This window comes from Notothenia coriiceps, unplaced genomic scaffold (assembly GCF_000735185.1).
Source record: "Notothenia coriiceps isolate Sejong01 unplaced genomic scaffold, NC01 NC01_scaffold00018996, whole genome shotgun sequence".
Taxonomy (NCBI): Eukaryota; Metazoa; Chordata; class Actinopteri; order Perciformes; family Nototheniidae; genus Notothenia; species Notothenia coriiceps.
The window spans coordinates 1,407,226-1,414,961 of NW_011351697.1; positions in this window are offsets into that span (position 1 = coordinate 1,407,226).

Consider the following 7,736-nt stretch of genomic DNA (forward strand, 5'->3'; position numbering starts at 1 on the left):
CAGGGGGGGCGGAATTATTGTTTTTTCAATTTTCTTGATGATTTTTGGAATTATTATTCCACACACTTTGGGCTTTCAGACATCTCCCAGTTGACAACAACATCACCATTATGTTCCGACGAGGAAATTAAGTTTCCATTAAATGCTGAGACAAGAGACACACGGCGGCGCTTAAACAAAACCATACAGCTAGGATATATGTGGAACAAATTGCTATTTCAAAGAAACAACTAATGCAAAGCCCCTTCTGAAAAGTCTTCTTGCTTTATTATTCCAGCTGGCATTAGCTCCTAATTGCTAGTTTATCCTACAAGCACTGGATAATTGAAGCAAATTAACCCCTTCCTATCAAATCGATCTTAAGAAATGAGTGGTAGCAAGGACCGCTAATTTCCCAATCAATAAGAAAAATACAGAATCTTTATCACTACTCTTTGGAAACCAGGTCCTTTATTTCCCTCTTTATCTCGTGTCTTTGTCAGACTGTGCATACTGAGAGGTCTTGTTGGCCTTGCATGTGTCAGGCTGTACTAAAAAACAACTAACAAGTCACACAATGTCCCTGTGTTTCTGCACCAAAATAGATCAGATTTTATACATTACAGCTAAGGTTTATTGGTAGATTTTTTTCATCAAATCATCTTTATTTTGGGATGGGAACACAAATCAAGGTTTTGACATTATTGATGGATTATGTTATGTAAAATATGTCACAAACCCACAGAGAATCACACCCAGCCCAGGCAGTTGCCCTCAGCTCTTTGGAGCAGTTAAGCATCTTAAAGCTCATCACTTTGGTTTCAAAGCCTCCAGTTATGCTTTACTATCACTACTGTCATCAATTTGTAGCAGCAGCCAGATGTTTTTCTGCAAAAATGCTAATTTAAGCTATACCTGCCATGCACAAAATGGCATTCATTCAAATATTGTATCTAATGATTATAATGAAGCATTTATCAACACTCAGTTGTTGTTGTTGTTGTTGTTGTTGTTGTTGTTGTTGTTGGAGACCAAAACAGATCCAAAAGAAGATTGAATGTTGGAGTTTTGAACTATTTCAATCTTGAATGTTAATTGTACTTGTGTCGAACCGAGAGAAAATCGATAATTTTTGCCATACATGTACAATGAAAACATATATCAATGTTGTGATCTCTGGAGTAGAAAACATGCAGGCTTAAGGTAAGAGTTTAGCAGCACAACTTATTTTATTTCAATATTTTCTGTAAATCCTTGGACCTCGAGTTAATGTACAGTATATGCACCGTTAGCAAATTACAACAAAAATAATCAGGAGAAGAAATGTATGTTATAATCTATTATTTATCTCATGATTACCACATGGAGCGCACAAAGGCACATCAACAGTATAGTGTTTCGGGTGTCAAAGAAATCCTTTTCTGGAATGGACTTTTTTTTACATTACAATTATGAATAATGTAAGAGCTCAACATTCTATATTATGAGTTGGTACAGAAGCCTTTGTGATGAAAGTAACCTTTGTAAAAATGAAATATCACTTTAAGCGCCTTACCCCTTCATGGGAAGATGATCAAAGAATCTCACCATGTAGCAATTCCGCCATATTCAAGACTACGTGTCTTTAAATTGCAGCAGTAAATGACAACCCATCATAGTGTTCACATCTTTTTGCACAATTCAAAAACCCTTAATGATCTAAATGAATTGAGATATTGCACATGAATGTCTTCCAGGATCACAGTACTTCGTTGTGGGCAAACACATGCTGACACGCCACAAATCTCACAGTTTGAGTCAGAGCTGAGCCTCGAGACTCTTTGAACTCACCCACACAATTATGACAAAAACTCAGACATGAAAAGAAAAGTTAAATGGATAAGTAAATGAGAAGATAAGAGATGTTAATGTGATTTGAAATGGAAGGGACAGAGAGGTGATGGTGGTGGGAGTACATGAATCCACTGTATTAACCTTATGTAGCTCTGAATACAAGAAGACCAAGCTTTAAATTTGTACCGATGATTACTGTACTTCCAATTTCCTCCAGATGACATTGGCTGATAAGAAAGCTGTTCATCTATAGAGAGATTCATAGTCAATGTACATTAAATCACATCGCTTATTTGATAGGTTCTGATCTGATTCAAGCAAAATTAGTGATTTCAGCCTGCTCAAAGAGGATGTGTGTGTGTGTGTGTGTGTGTGTGTGTGTGTGTGTGTGTGTGTGTGTGTGTGTGTGTGTGTGTGTGTGTGTGTGTGTGTGTGTGTGTGTGTGTGTGTGTACAAACGGTGGGATTCAGATTGCTGCAGGCGAAGAGGGACCCCTGCTACGACATGGCAGCCCATCACGACTGTTCAGGGATGCCTCTCAAACTCTCCCCTCCAGCTTTTCAACCCAGCATGCCAAGCTCAATGACCTTGAGGGCGGTAAGGGAACAGGGTGCCAGGTGACGAGAGTGGTGTGCCAGGTTTTAAACATGCCCCCATCACAGCAGTGCCTGGCAGACGGGTGGCAACACTTAGCCCTCACCAATGCACACACACACTCTGGTATTCATTACCTGAATTTAAACCAAACTGTAGGGTGTGTTATGGTCTCAACCCCCTACGAAAAAGCTAACTAATTAGTCCCCTCATGATTTCCAAGCATGCTGAGCATTTGCTATTACACTGTCATCATCATAAATAAATGAAAAGAAGAACAGATAAATGAGTCATTAGGCCACGCTGACAGGAAGCCTTGCACTGTGGCTGACATGTTGACATACCCAGAGGATATGGAAATGTCCCTGCATTCTAACGTAACAGAGTCCTTTGGGAAGGTCATTTCCAAAGAAAAAAAGGATTATATTATTATCACTAAAATTGAAGATTTATTTATTTAATGTCAATATTATTCAAGCAAGAGGGCAGACAAGAGCATGTCTAGTATTATTTATGCAGAAAAGCAAAAAGGATAGTATAATAAAATATAAAACGTACAGTCTCAGCACATGTATTGTATTCATCTGACCTATGTATTAAGTGAAACTATACAACCCAGTTAAACCATTTTGGATGAATGAGGCACAGATAAATGTCAGTACAGGACAAATGTTGAAAATACAAACAATCTTAAAGTGATTTATATTGCAAAAAGAAAAGTGTCCCGCACATGTAAAAAAAAAAAAAAGCTTTACTGCAACAGCAAAAGGGATGGTTCTTATTAAAGTCAATAAAATAAAAGCTAAATATTCTACAACCAGATTCAGTGTTTCAACAGGGGACCAGAAGCTCTATTGCAACAATGCTAATTAAATTCAACTGTCATCCTAACACCATCTGAAATGGGTTAGTTTACATTATCAACTTTCTAGACGTTTTTATAAAATGCCTAAATATCTGAATGTCCTTCTCACTTCTTCTATAATGCATTTTTGCTCAACACCTATTGGTTCTATTACTCTCTTTAATAGGATATTCAGGGTCAGTAGCCAGAAAAGCGTGGGGTAAAAAGGTTCTCCAGAGCGCAACATATGACTTTGTAAACATGAAATGTAATTGATTGTATCTGAGGGAAAATGTCATGAAAGGCATTGAAAGCTGGTTCTCATTGACCTTGCCATGGAGAAGTCAGACAAACTGAATGGCCCTCTGGACAAAGAGATATACAGCTGTTACAGATGTTTTAAAAAAAACGGAATGTTATGCTTTCAAATGAATACCTTCTGTTATATAACATCCTTTCTGGTTGAAAAATAGTGGCCATTGCTTTGACTGTTACGTACATTCGAGCTGAGATGCTGGTTGACAGCCAAAGCTTTGGGCATCAGGGTTCAGTGGCTTTCCACCCTGAATAGGTGAGAAGTCAGTAGGGTGGAGAGGCATTGAGGGTAAATAGGTCATGGCAGAAAAACACTGATCTGGCTAGAAGCAGTGAGGGACGAGGAGTAAGCTGTGCATGTGACATTTGTACATAAAGGACAAAGGCCACAGAAGCAAGAAAGCTTGGGGGTTTTCCAGTGAGCAGACAATGGCAGCAAAAGAAAGGTGGAGATCCCAGGTCCCCCCGATGTGGTTGTTAGAGTGTAAGAGGAGTTGGTGTGTGTGTGTGCGTGTGTGTGTGTGTGTGTGTGTGCGTGTGTGCCTGCGTGCCTGCGTGCGCAGGCCTTGTTTGTTCATGATACTGTATCATGGAATTCGTTTTGATAATGCAGATTAGATGCAAAATACATAATTTAAGGACATCTAGTGAGTTCACTTTTGTTGCCATTATCCATCCATCCATCCATCTTCTCCTGCTGCTTATCCGTGGTCGGGTCGCGGAGGTAGCAGTTCCAGCAGAGAGCCCCAAACTTTCTTTTCCCTGGCCACATCAACCAGCTCTGACTGGGGGATCCCAAGGCGCTCCCAGGGGTCTACCCCTTGGTCTCTTCCCAGCTGGACGTGCCTGGAACACCTCCCTAGGGAGGCGCCCAGGTGGCATCCTAACTAGGTGGATCCTAACTAGGTGCCCGAAACACCTCAACTGGCTCCTTTCGACGCGAAGGAGGAGCGGTCACACAATTCATTTTNTTCTGTAGGCCTCCTCCAGACGTTCCCAGTTCACCCGAACTACACGTTTGGGCTTACCAGGTCTATCCAGAGGCTTCCCCCGCCACTCGACCCAACTCACCACCAGATGGTGATCAGTTGACAACTCCGCCCCTCTCTTTACCCGAGTGTCCAAAACATACGGCCTCAGGTCCGATGATACGATAACGAAATCGATCATGGACCTTCTGCCTAGGGTGCTCTGGTACCACGTACACTTATGAGCATCCTTATGTTCGAACATGGTGTTTGTTATGGCCAATCCATGACTAGCACAGAAGTCCAGTAACAAACCACCACTCCGGTTCAGATCAGGGGGGCCGTTCCTCCCAATCAGTCCTCTCCAAGTGTCTCCATCATTGCCCACATGTGCGTTGAAGTCTCCCAGCAAGATTAAAGAGTCCCCTTCAGGAGCCCCATAAAGGACTCTTTCCAGGGTCTCCAAGAAGGCCGTATACTCTGAACTGCTGTTGGGTGCATAAGCACACACAACAGTCAGAGTTTTCCCCCCCATAACCCGCAGGCGTAGGGAGGCGACCCTCTCGTCCACTGGGGTAAACTCCAACAACGAAGCACCCAACCGGGGACTTGTGAGTATCCCCACACCCGCCCGGCGCCTCACACCTTGAGCAACTCCGGAGAAGAATAGAGTCCAACCCCTATCCAGAAGTAAGGTTCCAGAGCCGACGCTGTGCGTAGAGGTGAGCCCAACCAGATCCAACTGGTAACGCTCCACCTCCCGCACAAGCTCTGACTCCTTCCCCCCCAGAGAGGTGACGTTCCACTTCCCCAAAGCCAGCTTCTGTCGCCCGGGTCTGGTCCGTCGAGACCCTCTGCTTTCACTGCCACCCTTCTGGCAGCGCACCCGACCCCATCGCTGTTTCCCGTAGGTGGTGGGCCCGCGGGACGGAGAAGCGGAGATGTTGCCCACGTTGCCTTTTCGGGCTGTGCCCGGCCGGGCTCTTTGGCGAGCCCAGCCACCAGACGCTCGCTGACGAGTCCTCCTTCTGGGCCTGGCTCCAGAAGGGGACCCCGGGCTTCCTCCGGGCCGGGTATCCTCACTTCTTGTTTTGTCTTTCATGAGGTCTTGTGAACCAATCTTAGTCTGGCCCCTTGCCTGAGACCAATTTGCCATGGGAGACCCTACCAGGAACACAAGGTTCCAGACAACACAGCCCCCAGGTTCATCAGGGCACACAAACCTCTCTACCACGGTAAGGTGCTGGTTCTTCAGAGAGGTGTTGCCATTATATCTTCCATCATCAATGAAAAAATGTAAGGAAAATATCACACAATGATGAAACAATTATAAAACCATTTTAGCGTATCATGAGAATTTGCTGTTGCTGTTTGAATAAGATTGCTTCATTGTTCATCATTCATGAACTTTGGGTCTGGAGCTGAAATGTATCTGCATAGGCCCAGTCAGCTTGTTTACCTGAAAAGTTAAGATCAAAGCAACTAAAAACTTGATCAACTTGAAATGTAAAGTTAAAAACCCACAAAGATCTAAAAAGTGCATCATAACTGTGGCTTAAAACTGGATCAAAAGTTCATTCAGCATTTATTGTCGCACTGCTACTATTTATAGGAGTTTGCAATTTTTCCAGTATGTTCTTAATAGGCAACCATAATAACAATATGCCATCTTAGTAATGGGCCCAACTGGCTATTGTTCGTAATATAATTTGATTGGTTTGGAGGCTCTTTGATACAGATTTATTGGCCAGCATGTCTGTCTGTGTCCTTGACTCGAGGCTCACATTACCTGCTTTTCCCTCTGCCTCCATTTGCATTCCTTTTTTGCTTATTAGACTAAGCAGAAAGCCATTATTTCTAAGTCATTCCATTTGCTTGGCAGTGGGAGGCAGACTGGAGGCAAAGCACTTCTGCAGCCTCAAAGCAGATGTGGTTATTGCTACAAACACGTGCGTGTGAATGTCCAGGATTAAACTAGCCAATACACCATTCATCTCATGAGGCCGAGCCCCAGTGGGTCATTTCTGAAAAGCATCTTTTAAATCCCCTTTTGTTCCGCAGCTTTCTCACTCCATACTGACTCCTGCTTTTTTGCTTTACCATTTCCCCTCTCATTATTTCTTCATCCCTTGTTTCTTGTCTAGCTGATTGTTTCAGCTTCTTGTCCCTTTCTTTGGCTCTTCATCTCCCTCTCTATTCTGCACTAATGTGCCTTCACTCTTAGTCTCAATCTTTTTCTCCTCTTTTCAATCACAGTCTTTTCCCACTTTTCCTCTTTCTCTCCTACTCTGGTTTCCCCCTTTCCTCATCTCATTTTCAACTTGCTCTATTCTCCCCATCCCTCCCTCCCTGTCCTCTGTAATAGCCTTGCATGTCTACTGGCTCCATCTGTCACGACCATGAAGGGCACGATGCCCGCTGCTCAGCCCAAACCCCGGAGCTGCCACTCTGGCCACTGGACTGAACACACTGGCATATGTGCTGCTCAGAAGAATGGCACTACACAAGTGAAACACATACACACACACACACAGCCAGGTGGTGGTGCAATGCATATGCATACACAGTAATGTATGTCTATTACTTTTGGGACAGCCACATATTCTCAGGCATTTGGCCGGATAGTTTTTAATACTTGTCTAATTTTGACAATTTACACTAAATCTACCATATTCCTCAATGTATTTTCTTGCTTGTAGGATCCTGCATAGCTCTACCCGTCCTGCCAGTGTTCTCCTAGACCAGCAGCACATTCATCTGCCACAGCTATGGACAGGCTAAGGTCAGTGTTTAAGAAAGACATGTCAGTACAGTCCTAACACTTGTTTAAAACCCAACCTCCCCCCCTGAGGACAGTCCAGCGATGTGTGCCAGTTTCTCCCCCAAGCATTGCACCCCTGAATGTAATAAATAGAGCTTAGACTGATACTACCACTGAAAACTGGCCATTAAGTAAGTATGTAACCTCCTCTCCACACACACACACACACACACACACACACACACACACATACACATACACACACAATCTGAGGAAGCATTGGTATGTTTCACCACTGCTTCTGTTTTGGTTGGGAAGCACAGTTGCCACGGCCACTTCAGCAGGGCCGTTTTGAAAAACAACAATTTGTCAACGCCTTGTTTGTGCTGAATCGAAGGAAATGCTCAGATGGGCAAAGTATGTAATTACAGTTGATCACTGA